The sequence below is a fragment of the Rousettus aegyptiacus genome, unplaced genomic scaffold (assembly GCF_014176215.1).
Source record: "Rousettus aegyptiacus isolate mRouAeg1 unplaced genomic scaffold, mRouAeg1.p scaffold_m13_p_2, whole genome shotgun sequence".
NCBI classification, from domain to species: Eukaryota; Metazoa; Chordata; class Mammalia; order Chiroptera; family Pteropodidae; genus Rousettus; species Rousettus aegyptiacus.
This window is the reverse complement of record NW_023416295.1, coordinates 140,252,737-140,263,823: the sequence shown is the minus strand read 5'-3', so window position 1 is coordinate 140,263,823 and position 11,087 is coordinate 140,252,737. Positions and strand designations below refer to the sequence as shown.

The following is an 11,087-nucleotide window of genomic DNA, read 5'->3' as shown; positions in this document are numbered from 1 at the left end:
AATTGCCCAGCTTTTCATATTCTAGCTCTGTGTCCTTGGGCAAACTTATTAACATTTTTGAGTTCAATTTCTTCACCTATAAAATAGTGTTGTAGTAAAGATCAAACAAGATAAGACACAGTTAGCAAAATGTCTGGCACATAACAAATAATCAATGCTACGAATATAATTTTATGTTCTTGTTTAGAAGATGTTTATTTCATAAGTGTACTGACTCCTCTCTCATGTCCAGTGGAGCTTGATTAGAGAAGCAGAAACATGGAAAATGTTTCTGGTTGAAAAATCTATACAAGGATATTATTGCCTTTGTTTTATGTAGGCCCTTAAGTCATCCAGCTTTCCTGGCAATCAGGAAAGCTGGATGTGAAGCAAGGAAAAGCAAGAACTAGAATCCATAAGGATAAAGAAACTACAGACAAACCATGATGTTGGGTGATCTGCAGAAGCTGGTGCCCTTCACCATGTATCTACCCATGTACCCGGCCCCAGGACTAGGAAAAGCTGAAGAAGGAGATAAGGTATGTGCTTGAGGAAGTATGGACTGGGTACTTCTATACCACCATGATGTGAGCTAGTAGATCAGTATCAATGTGTACTCAGTACAACAATGCTTGGCACCCTGTACTGATTTTTAGTGTGAGAAAAATGACAGCTGTTTCACTTAGGACTTCCAAAACATGCTCATATTTTTTTCTGTTGTCAGTAGTAACTCAGAATCATACAGGGAAAGAAATTCTGGGAAAGTTAATTTGAACTTAGCTAAGTTGACATAGTACAAAGCCATCCTATTTTTGTATTGCTTATGATCCTGCCTACATTAGTCTGGAACTGAAAACTTGGAGGAAAAAACACCATAGCATTCAGATTTTTAAAGTCTACCTCTTTTATTTTGAAATTTGGGGTGTTCTAATAGCAAAAAATTTTTTACCTTTTCTGTTCTATTTAATGAATGTATAGGTAAGAAAATAAGAATTTATGTTAAAACATGTAATTTCGAATGAATTATGTATCACTCCATACAGAAATTTGTTTGGCAAAGTACTGTCAAACTCTTGTGCAGATTTGGCTTCTGGGAGAGGTTGGGTCCAAGCAAATCTGAGTGGGCCATGACAGCATGTCTAGCTTAATAACTTCCTTGTTTGATCCTAAACTACTACCCATCCAGATAGCTTTAAATATGGATCATTTAAAGGAGTTTCAATGAAGTCAGAATGAGGCAGGTGAAATTTCCAAATAAGCCTATGACAGTTTTGAGGTTTGTCTTCCATCCAGGAAGAGCAGTGATGGGGTCTAGAGTGTTACCACAATGGATAGAATACGTGGAGATGGAGGGGAGAAAGTTTTATAGGAAGTCAATTTAGAGGCATAAACATGCTAAGTAGGTATTTCCATTCAAGAATAAGGTTTGACAGAGACTCATGGACATGGACAGTGGACTGTGGTTACCACAGGGGAAGGAGAATGGGGGAGGAGAAAGGAGAAAAAAAAAGCCAAATAAATAAATAAATAAATAAATAAATAAATAAATAAATAAAGTGTTTTTGGGGGGTGGGGGGAATAACATTTGAACAGCATCAGAGCCCACGTGGTTAAGTGCATATACTAAGACTAAGTCTCCAGCCTGGCATCTGTTGCCACTGCACCAAAACAAGATGTGTAGGCTTTTGTTATGGGGTCAAATGAGGGGGTATAATCAATGCGTCTCTGATGTCCATTATGCTGTTGTTGCAACTCCTAGGGTTAGTCTTGATTTTCTACAAATAGAAAGAAAAGTTTATGACAATTAGGGAGTCCAAGGGTAGTGAATCTATTCAGGTATATAAGGAATCAAAATATTTATTTAACTGTGTATATTGACTGTGTGAGACAGATAAGCAGACTGCCTGCTGATGTCAATATTTACTAATAGTGTAAGCCTAAGGAAATATTTAGGTTGCTTGCTTGCTGTCTTGCTCATAACATGCAATGAGGTAATGCTCACATGTGGTGGACAAGATAAGAAGGGTGTATCCGAGGAACGGCATACAGAGTAGGGACAAGAAGACGGCAGCAGCACTTCATGCTCCAACACTGACCAACACAAGACTATGTGTCAAGAGACCTGACTTGAGGCTGCAGCTGACTCCGAGGAGAATGACCACGGGGCTCCACTCTTAAGCTGAACCCAGACATCTACGTGTTCATGTGCAACCGCAATCTTGAGTGGTCTGTATTCTTCCTCCGGTGTCTTTAGTTATAAGATCCAAGTCCTGTGCAAGGTTCTAGGGATGCCTAGAGCCTAGTAACTGATTGCCACGAAGGTCACTTACTTGGGTGTCAGGAGCCATTTTGAGGAAAACAAGACTGTTTGTTAAGCAGGATGTTTTTGTGAAGTTGGTCAGCTGTGCAGTCTGCTGACTCAGGAGGAAGTGCACCTGGTGTCGGGCGGGAAATGGAATGTTACAAAGTGTCCGGGATTGGTTGTTATTTAGAGGTGTTTTGCTTCTTACGCACTCAGTAGGGTATAAGTATGCGTTGCAAAATAAAATCGGAATGCTGCAGTATTGACTGTGAGTCCTCCCGAATCTATCTCTTGTCTCTGTCTTTTCTTTAATCCTCACTCCCCATCTCGGGAGCTGTTCGACCTAGGCCAGCGGGCTCCAGCACTTGGGACTAATTAATTAAATACAAGTAACAAGTCAGAACATTCTATTTGCATATCACGGCAAGGACTCAGGTGCGTTGACTAGTTAAGATCATTTAAAGAGCAGTCAGGCTTTTTACGAAGATGACCCTAAAAGCAAAGAAGGAAGCTCCTGCTTTTCCCAAAGCTGAAGCCAAAGTAAAGGCTTTGAAGGAAAAAAAAAAGCAGTGCTGACAGGCATCTGTAGCTGCAACGAGGAGGAGGAGGAGAAGGAGGAGAAGAAGATAGCATGTCACTCACCTTCCAATGGCCCAAGACACTGTAGCTTCTAAAGCCAGTCAAATATCCTCAGAAGAGCACCTTTGGAAGAAATGAGCTTGACCTCTATGCCATCATCAAGGTCCTCCTGACTACTGAGCCAGTCATGAAGAAGATAGAAGACAACAGTATATTTGCGCACATTGTAGATGTCAGGGCCAATTGGCACCAGACCACCAGATCAAATAGGCTGTGAAGAAGCTCTATGACATTGACGTGGCCCACATCAACACCCTGAGCAGGCCTGATGGAGAGAAGAAGGCATATGTTCGACTGGCTCCCAACTATGATGCTTTGGATGTTGCCAACAAAAATTGGAATCCAGCTGGCTAATTCTAAATATAATTTTTTTTCTCTATTAAATAAAAAAAAGGGTGAGAGGAGTACAGCAAGTACAGAAAGTTAGAAATCCAATATCTACAATACTCTATGAGTCCAAAACTCTTCTGTTTTGGTAATTAGCCAGATAAAGTCATAAAGTCAAGGAGAGAGACTTTCCATTTTTGCATAAAGATGTTATGACCAACATAATGCACTTCGATCTGACAAAAGTAGAGTTTATCCTTTGAGAAGTTATGTCCCTCATTTGCTAATGCTGTCAAAGTGGGGGAATCAATTATTTGAGACTTTGTATCTTGAGAGCTTGACAGAAGATTTACACATTATATAAGAGTTTCCCTGTCTCTGGGCCCCATAAGGAGATGAATTAATTGATAGAGAAGAGAGAATCCATACTCTAAATTTCTAAGATGATTATAAATTTTTCAATGATTTAGAAAGTTCTTAGCTAGATTATGAAAACTTGGTCTTGACCAAAGTATAAAGTTATAAGGCCAGTAAGTTTGGTCATCATCTTCACCAATGTTATGACATGAAGAAATATTGTCCAATGAGAAGGGTATGTTTAGGAAAGGCAATAAGACCTCAGGAAGGTACAGGAGTAAGAGGGTGAGCAAAACAAGGGGGAAGAGGAAGGAAGTCCAGTACATTTTAGCAGGAGTTGTAGGTTGAAAATTGGCTGCATGGGATTAGTTTGTCAAAGATGTGTCCTTGGGAAAGAGAGGAATAGTTCTTGTGGATTGGTAGCCACTGTTTGTTTAATCAGGAGGAATTGAGAGATGATAGGAAAGGGCTATATTCATGTGTCAGAAGGCAAGAGGAGGAACAAGGACTTGAGAGAACCACTGGAAAATTTTTTCTTTCAGTATCTCTCATGACATCCTCTATTACCTAGGATATCACCCCTGAGAATGAACAAACCTAACACAACCAGAATGAAGTACGGTCTTTAAAAACCACCTCCCTGTATTGGTAGAATTTATCTCCCTTGACCAAGAATCTGAACAGAATGAATTGATTAGCTAGTTGCTTTTTATATTTTCACTCAGTCTCCAAAACTCAAAGCTCTTAGCATCTGAATTTCTGGCCTACTTTCCTTTTTGAAGGCTAGATCCTGTGGCCAACTTCTAAGCTTTTTGTTCTTTGTTTTTCAAATTGCCTTGAATTTTGCTTTCCAGTTGGTAATTAAATTTACCAGATCTTTTTGACTGTGTAAATAAACACAATAATATGATCACTTTACATAGATTGAGAAATTGATACCCATGTCAATGATGAGGAAAGATTAACTTGCTGGGTATTAATGAAAGAAAGTAATATGCCAATATTTGTTATGTTGAAGTTACAGTTCAATCCAGCAGTCTACATCCTGGGGATCCTTCCAATACTTGTGGATTGTTCACAAGTGGCAAAAATTGGAAACGAAGTAAATTTCAATTGCATAAGGATGGATTTTAAGTAATTATTAAAAGTGATTTAGAGCTATTTTCATGACCTGGAGAGATTTCTATGGCCTGTTGAATAAAGCAAGAATCAGGGGAGCGTGTACCATATGTTATTTAATAAAATGGTGACTAACATCTCTCTATATGTAGATTTATTGACGTGGTTAAATGAACATGGAGAAAAGTAAGAATAAACCACCTATTACCCCTCACCCATGAAGTACACCTGGGTGAGGGGTATTTGGTAGTTTTGTCTTTACACCAAAACAGACTTCTTGATTATTATATAGTAAGTCTTAAAACCAGGTTGTGAAAGTCCTTCAACTGTTCTTTTTCAGAATTGTTTTTGCTGTCCTTGGTGTTACTGAACCCAGGTTCATGTGCCAACACTTTAAAAAGCCAAAACTCAAAGCGTCAAGAGTTTGAAGTTAGAAAAAGCTTATTGATTGAGAAGGCTCCAACTGAGAAGGTAGGAGACCTACCATTGCTCCAAATCCATCTTGCTCACTGGTTAAGGATTTTTAAGGAGTTAGGGGAAACAGGTATGCATAAGTACTAAAGGGACAAGACTTAATTGGAGGGCCCTGGGATTTGGCCATTTATGGTAAAAGACATTAACGCTGGATCTTCCTGGACAATGGACTTTGCTTCTGAAAGGGTTCCATTGTTCAAGTTCCAGTTACGTTCTAGTCCTTTAGTTCTATGTGTGTGTTGGGGTGGGGAGAAGAGAGAAGAGATATAAGACTTGATTTGGATGCAGCTGGAGGTCAAAATTTTCTCCTCTGCACATGCTTTGACTGTATGAAATGCAGTTTTGGTCTGTCATTCCTGTAAAGGAACTCAGTATCTTGTTAAACAGGATGGGACCTTCTGTGGTTGTATTGGTCTTTTGTATCTCTAGGCTCAAGTCTCCAATTATCTCCTTCTTGTCAAATTCAAAGAGTATTTTCAAGTTTACTCTTACTTGATCTTTAACAGGACTGACGATTTTCACTTATGTGAATTGTTCTCTTCCCTTGCCTTCTGTAATAGTATTCTTTTACTTTTTCTTCTGTTTTTCTGGCAATTTCCTTGTCTCTTTAAGGCTCGCCCTCTTTCCTTGCTATTAAACATTGGAGTTTTTCAAGACTTGGTCTTGAAAAAGACCTCTTGTCTCTTGATTCATCATTCTACATTTAACCTAAACTAATACTTTCATGTTCAGAGATTTTATCAACTTTTAAAAGATAAAAATGTACTTTTCTCTTAGTAGTAGTCTGGCTGATTCAGGCTGGAGGAGAGCTCTTCTTTACAGATCTTTCCGTTCCTATTTTCTTTCCATTTTGTTCTTTAAACATTACCTTGAGTAGATGTTATAACTTGGCATCCATTATATTAGTTTCCCATTGTTGATGAAGGGGATCAAAGTTTTGCTACCTTGAAGCTGCCTTTTGGGAATATTGATTTTAAGCTGGTTATAAAGAAACAAAAGAATCTTTGACCTTGTTCCCTTTCCTGCCCCAGTGATTCAGACAGAAAAATCTGTTTCAGGAAGAAAATCTTAGGATGTTTGCCATAGCCTAATTTGAATTAAGTATGGTAAATAAGAGAGCTTCTCGCAGAGGCCTGTTTGCTAGATATTCTCTGTGTTCCATTGTTTCTGAGTTACTTGGAAAGAATTTGCTTGCTATGTGTGTTCTGCTCTTCCTCAATTACCTGTAAATCACCCATTCTCACTTCTGAAATCCGATAACCTGCCCCGCCCTCCCGCACACCTTTCTCCTTTTTCTAAAATGTCATATAGAACCAATATTGCCTCATTGTCTTATGTGAATTCCCAATGCGCATGTATTAAAATTTTGATTTTGTCCTGTTAATCTGTCTGTTAATTTGATTTTTAGCCCAGCTAAAATAACTTAGAAGATGGGAGGAAAAGGATTAATTTTTTAGCCCCTACGCTGGCATAATGTCACTATTAACTGAGCAGCTTAAACAACATTTACTTATTATCTCACAGAGTTCACTTCCAAGCTCGTTCAAGTTGCTGGCAGAATGAAATTCTTCTTATGCTTTCCCTGTGGCTCCCTCCACATTCAGGCCAGCTCCACTGAGTGGAATCATTCTCTTGCTTTCAATCTCAGACTTGCCCCTCTGCCACACATCTCTCTGGCCTCCTCTCCTACCTTGCTCTTCTGCTTTTAAGAGCTCATATGATTACACTGAGTTGAGCCCACCTAGATAATCCAGGCTAATCTGTCAGCTGATTAGTATTCTTAGTTATGTCTGATAATTCCCTTTTATATGCAAGTAACATAACCACAGAGTAACACAGGAGGTGAAGGTCACAGGAGCCAAAATTCTGCCTACTACATCCATGGATAGAATTTAGGAATACTATGAATTTGGATGACAAAACAATTAACTCTGTTTTCACTAACATTTTACTGAAATGAACTACTTTCTTCAATTGTAAGTGTTGGCAACAAAGCCACGGTCATACTGCAGTATAACAGTAAACTTTTAACTATAAAAATCACAGGTAATTTTATTGTAATTAATGCAGATAAGCTTGAAATATCATTTATGTCCACAAGTTTCAAAATCAGTTATTAGATGTGCTATTATTGTGTTAATAAAGAAATAGATTTATTTAAAAAATATTTTGATAACTTTCATATTTAATTAATTTCCTTTGTAATCTTATGTATTTTATTTTAAGCATTCCAAAGCATTATTCTAAGAGGGGGTCTATTGGCTCCACTAAACTGCCCAAGAGATTTACAGCAGAAAAAATTAAAAGAATCATATCAGTAATTATCTTCTTTTGTGTGGTCGATATTAGGTTACTGTCATTTCTGCACTACAATCCAAGCAAATGGAGAAAGAGCTAGGAATTTCTGGGTAAGGCATTTCCTTAGGCAAAAGTTGCATACAATAATTCTGCTCATATGTCATTTTGAGAACTGAAACACGGCAATATTTAGCCGCAAGGGAGGCTTGGGGAATGTATTCTCCAGTTAAGTAACCTCGTCCTTAGCTAAATATTACTAAAAGGAAGGAAAAACAATATAGGGGATAAACAAAAAAAGAAATAGAAAACCAGATGTGATTTATAACTTACAGTTATTCATTTACAATGAATAATAGGCGTCTTTTGTAAGCCAACATAATTTTGTTAACCCCAGGATAAAAGGCCAAAGTGAGAGGCAACAAGCATTTATTTGAATCCAAAAGAATAGCTATTTGGGAGGCACTAATTCAGGTAGAAACCCAAACACTGTTCTGACGAGGAGGTGAAGGCAAGGAGTGTTTATGAGAAAGGGAAGGGGAGCAATGATAAGAATAGAGGGAATTTCTATACATACAGATAAGCTGACAAAGTTATGCTAATTTTAAAGAATGTCTTTAATTTTCAGTCTGGTAGTCAGGGCTGTTTTTCTGTTATCTTTGCAAATAATTGTTTGGAATACAATGCTGCTTTAGGCCCAGTTTAAAAATTATTTTGCACAGTGTTAACATTCCAAAGGTTTGAGGAATAAGACAGTTCCTCTGGGATAGCAGCTTTGACTTCATTCCGAAGTGTGTCCATTCATATTATTTTTCACGATTTCGTATTATAGATAAGTTAATGATGTCATGCACTTTTCTAAACTTTTTTTTTGAGTTTCAAGTTAAAACAAGCCTTGAGCTACATGTTATGCTCTTGAAAGATTGAGATAACATCTATAGGCAAAGTAATTTGACCTAAGAGAGCCTTTCCTTTAGAATGTTGGGAAACAGGGAGAGGATCTATAATTTACAATAAGAGACATAGCTTAGAGTAATCTAATCTTTTAGGGGAATCTTTCCCCAGCCTGACCAGTTGGATAACAAGTTTCTTTGGCACAATAAATTGTAAATATCAGAAAAAGAAGGCACTACAAAGCCCAACCTTTGATTAAGCTTACTTTCAAATTCCAGATAGTGTATCCTCCCTTTGCAAGTCTCCTTGCTGGAGACTCCCCAGGGCTGCTATATTGATGAATGTGTTGACATAAGAATGTCCAAACCCATAGAGTATTTTTTATGAAAGTTTGAGCCAAACTAATGACATGTTGGGAAGCAAGATCTCAAATGGTCTGGAGAAAGACAGTTCTGCAGTTCTTTTTATAAACTTGGAATTAAGGAGGGGATGTAAGTAACATTAAATGTGGAAGAAAGTAAGGTGGGGAAATCTTTGTAGATGAATTAGAGGATAGTTAGAGCACAAGACCATGTGTTCCCTGGAGGGTGATTATTCTAATGTTTGCAGAAGAACATTACTCTGGCATTTCAGAGGTGAGTTAACCTAGTTGCACAAGAACAATGGACAAAGCTGCCTAAAAGAGAAATCTTTATAGGCCTGGGGGTGACTATCCACCATGACCAGCCCAGTTAGGAATTTATGATCAGATCACCCTGAAAGGTTACTTCTAGTCACTGAATTTACTACATAGTCTCCTTCATTCGTAAATGTCAGTTGTATGGTAGGATTGGTGAAAAGATCAAAACCTTTTGGAAAATCAGACAAGCTTTACTTATCTAAAGGAGACAAGAGAGAATCAACACAAACACAGACAAGGATACATGGCAGAGAGCTCAGTAACCTCATCCCAAATAGACCTAAAGCTTCCTGGGCATTAAATCTTGCTGTGCATTACGCCTTCCTAAGGCCGTGTATGAGTCCATAGGGGTGGGAGTGATGGTGATGGAGTCCCCGTTAGACTTTCTAGCAAGAAAACTCTCTCCTCTTTGGGTTCACTTCTGCTTGTTGACCTGTATGGCTTTGGTTCTGGAAAACCTTATAACTGAGCCAAGTGAACCAGACCATGTTCCAGGATCTGCTCTAGGTTATGTATTAATTCAAGTAACTATCTCAAAATTCCTAAGAGATATAGGTGTTATTCTTATTTTACAGATGGGAAAACTGGGCAGAGATAGGTTAAGTGATATCCCCAAGGTTGTATGTCTAGTAAGTGGAAGAGCTAAGAACTGAACCTTACAGGCAAAGGAATACCCTGCCCTCCATATCGCAAGAATTAAACATCTTTGCCCTTTCTCATTCTTAATTGCTCATACAGGGTTCTCTCGTTTGCTTCCTATGAAAATCCTCCTGTAAAAAAGTCCTATTTCCTTTTCTTTAAGAAGGTTCTGCTGCATTAACAGATGTTCTCCCTACTGCAATAGGCTGAAAATTTTTTCCATTATGCTTCACTTGGTGCACTTTCTTTCACATGCTTTGAAGAGGAATTTTCAGGGTTTTCATTAAAAAGTAATCAGCCTTTTGTTCTGCTCCTGTAAACATGCTTGCTGCATGCAAAAGCTCACTTGCAGAGCTCACTTGCACCTTATCCTACTTGTCTAGGCAATGAATGTAACTGTTTATACCCCTTAGCAGCTCTCTGCTTCCTGTAACAATTTGTAACCATCAGTACCCCGCCCTTCCTCCTGTTACTACTTGCAACCATAGCAACTCCCACTGTTTTTAACGGTCTGAGTTCAAATCAACCAATCAGCTTATGTAAAAATCCTATATATAAGGAATGTTGCAACTGAGCTTGGGGCCCAGATTCTTCAGAGCACTAGATCCTCTGGGACCTAGTAAATGTGAGTTCTCTTTCTCCCCAAGTTACTGCTTGATTTTTTGCTGGTATGATTTTGGAGCTTTTCTGTAATGGCTTTATGGAAAGTTTGCCTACCTTGTAATTCTAGATCACTGGTTCTGAGACCAGGGAACTTGTTAAAGAAACCAACATTTTCAATCCTATTCGGCACATATTGAATTGCCAATTTCGCAGGCAGTGCTCTTCAATCCATTTTTAACAAGACCTCTAGATAATTTCAATGCACGTTAAAGGCAAAGAACCACTGCCCAATGTTAAGGGTGGAAAATTTTCAAGTGAGCCACCTTCTGCTTCTGTAATCTGCTTGCTTGTTTGATGTTAACCAGGGTGTAGTTCTAGGCTTTATAAACTGCCTCTTTTGGGAGCTCGGGACTGATCTCCTCTAACCCTGCGTGGTAGAGAGTCAGTTGCTGGCTGGCTAATAAAGGCTCGCAATTCATCTCAATTGGCTCCATGGGTCTTAGAATTGATCGAACCACAACACTCAAGAAGTTTTCTCCATCGGTAAGTGAATGTGCTCTGCAAACCTCGGGGTGATCCCTGGAAGGACAGTGTTACAGTGGTCTGTATATGTGTGCTCAGATAAGATAAACATGTGTGCTTGTAACCCAGATAATGCAAACCCAAAAAATGTAAACATGTTTTTTATGCAAAGTGTGAAAACATATTTTGACTCAGCAAGTAAACAGACATCCATGTGGCTGGTTCATAAGACACTGAAGAAGTCATCATAGAGTATAA

The 11,087-nt window shown here is 38.5% G+C and overlaps 1 pseudogene; it reads left to right on the top strand.

The window, feature by feature from the left end:
* Positions 1–1,904: 1,904 nt before the first annotated feature.
* Positions 1,905–3,655, top strand: LOC118613670 (annotated as a pseudogene).
* The last annotated feature ends 7,432 nt before the right edge of the window (positions 3,656–11,087 follow it).